At 42.8% G+C, this 2,448-nt stretch overlaps 1 pseudogene; it reads right to left on the reverse strand.

Annotated features, from left to right (window-relative positions):
• Window positions 1-430: 430 nt before the first annotated feature.
• Window positions 431-600, reverse strand: LOC114094932 (small ribosomal subunit protein uS14-like; annotated as a pseudogene).
• Window positions 601-2,448: the final 1,848 nt, after the last annotated feature.

The raw sequence follows: 2,448 nt of genomic DNA on the forward strand, positions 1-2,448 counted from the left end.
TTTCCTCAAAATACTTACAGCAGGTAAGTTTTTGTAAATAATAAATTAGCACTATTTTGGTTAAAAAAATTTAAATCCCTTTACAGGAGCTCAGTGATAGAGCATGTGCAAAGCGCTGGGTTTGGGCCCCAGGAGGGGTCAGGGTATCCATTCACTCTCACTTTCAGGGAGTTTCAAGAAAGCAAATGTACACAACTGCATTTAAGACAACTTTTGGCTGGGTATGGTGGTGCACATCTGTAATCTCAGCTAGAGCAGCAAGAAGATTGCAAGTTCAAGGCTAGTTTAGACAATTAAGTGAGACCTTGTCTCAAAATTAAGCTTTTTTTTTTTTTTTGGAAGTTTTTAGAACTTTATTTTATGTACAAAGGGTTACAATGTTCTCTTTCATTGGGTGGTTGTCTTGGGCAATCCATTTGAGGAAGATCACTTAGTCCAACTTAATGAAGCCTATATCCTTCACGTACTGATGAAACACTGCAGGGACAGGTTGGCGCAATATTTCCAGATCAGCCCATGCCAGTTTGAGCATATGCCACAAGAGGGAGAACCCTGGCCAAATTTTCTCAGGTGACTCCAATAGAGCTGTTGGTGACCCATCTTGCTTTTAAGGGTGCAATGAGGCAAAAGGTCAAAATTAAGCTTTTTAAAATGGGGCTAGGGATATAGTTTTTGCCTATCCACGTACAGGGCCCTGGTTCATTTCCCAGTGGAGATAGACAGACAGACAGATAGACAGACACACACACATAGACTTTTTGAGCTAGTGGTAATCCAGACTGATCATTCAAAACATATATCAGGCGTAACACCCTCCTGCTAGGAGCATAAGCTTCAGTGGTCCTTATTGCCTGCATCATACCATTCAGACTCTAGCAAGAGAATCCATATATTCCAGAACAACAGCCCCCATGTATGAGAACAAGCCACAAGGTGCCATGAGACCAAAGAAAGAGACAGATTCATTGCCTGGAATGTAACATTGAGACTCTTGAGCAAGGTGAGAAAGTATTCTGGGATGACAGGTGTCAATTTATGAGAACTGGACACTATGTGCCATGAGACTTGAGGACGACCAATGGATCCAAATTGCATAGACTGTAATTTATTGGGGACTTACTGGGAGAAACCTGGTTCTAGGGGACAGCAAGACCAGTGGATCCTCATGATTTGGTTCAAAAGGAAGAGGTTAATATAGACAGGACAGAAGTGATTTCATCTAAGTCAAAATATACCTGGTTTAGCTTAAGCTCATATCAAAGATTTCAGGCATGTTCCTGGCACTGACGGCATCAGGGTTTGGGTTGTGTAGCTCTGTGTACTGCTCTAATGGTTTCATCTATTTATAGTATTCCAAGAATCCATGCAGGGAATACAGATCAGGGCTTCTCAAGGGCACTCATGGTGGTTATAACTCAGGATATTGCAGTCAGGTCTAGCTGAATCCCTACATTGAAGTGCTTCATTATCTTTCTAGCATGACCTCTCACAGTTGGTCACTGCTCCTCTATTCCTAGCTTCCTCATGCCCTACTCCTGTTACTATGAACTCTGGCCACAATGAGATGCTTGGAAGTCTTTGGAGCATCCCAAGTCCTTATCATGTTTTCACACCTGTGTTTTGACTGGATCTCCAGCAGAAATACCTTTCTCTCCTGAGGCATACTGTACCTTCCCCAGGGGGTTGGGGAGTACTGGAGATCAAACCCAGGGAGGCTTTATGATTGAGCTACATTCCTAGTCCTTTGTAAAAAAAAAATGAGACAGGGTTTTGCTAAGTAGCTGAGTGCTGGTATTACAGGTATTTACCACCATGCTTGGCTTTCCATGCCTACATGATGAAAGCTTAGACTTCAATTCCTCAGTGATATCTTTGAAGTCATTGAGGATTTACCCAATCCTCCTCAACACCCATCCCACAAACCCAGCATACTTTGGGGAGGGATCATTTGGGCCCTGAGGGTCACTGCATATTCTTGCTAGGTATGCCAAGAATACAAAGCCTGAACTTCTCTGTATCCGGGTCATTTTTCAGGGTTGTTTGAGATGATAAATTTCAGAGTTGAAGTGCTATCTTCCCCCAAAAAAGAGCGAGCTTGTTACTGTTTAAGTCCTATAACAACAAGATGCACGCATCTATCCAGATCAACCCCTGCCACCTCCATGGAATTTGGGGGCATGGGAAACATACAAACATGAAACTCTGGTTACTACTTTTGCTGTAAACTATCAAGCTGTCTTAGTTGGGTACAGTGGTACACATTGAGAGTCCATGACGGCAAGACTAATACAGCTTAGTCTGGGCAATTTAGTGAGACCCTAACCCAAAATAAAAATAAAAAGGACAGCTGGGTGGGGTAGCACACACGTACAATTTTAGTGACAAGAGGCTGAGGCAAGAGGATCCCAAATTTGAGGGCAGCTTCAGCAACTTAGCAAGACTCTATCT

Source organism: Marmota flaviventris, chromosome 7 (genome assembly GCF_047511675.1).
Source record: "Marmota flaviventris isolate mMarFla1 chromosome 7, mMarFla1.hap1, whole genome shotgun sequence".
Lineage (NCBI taxonomy): Eukaryota > Metazoa > Chordata > Mammalia > Rodentia > Sciuridae > Marmota > Marmota flaviventris.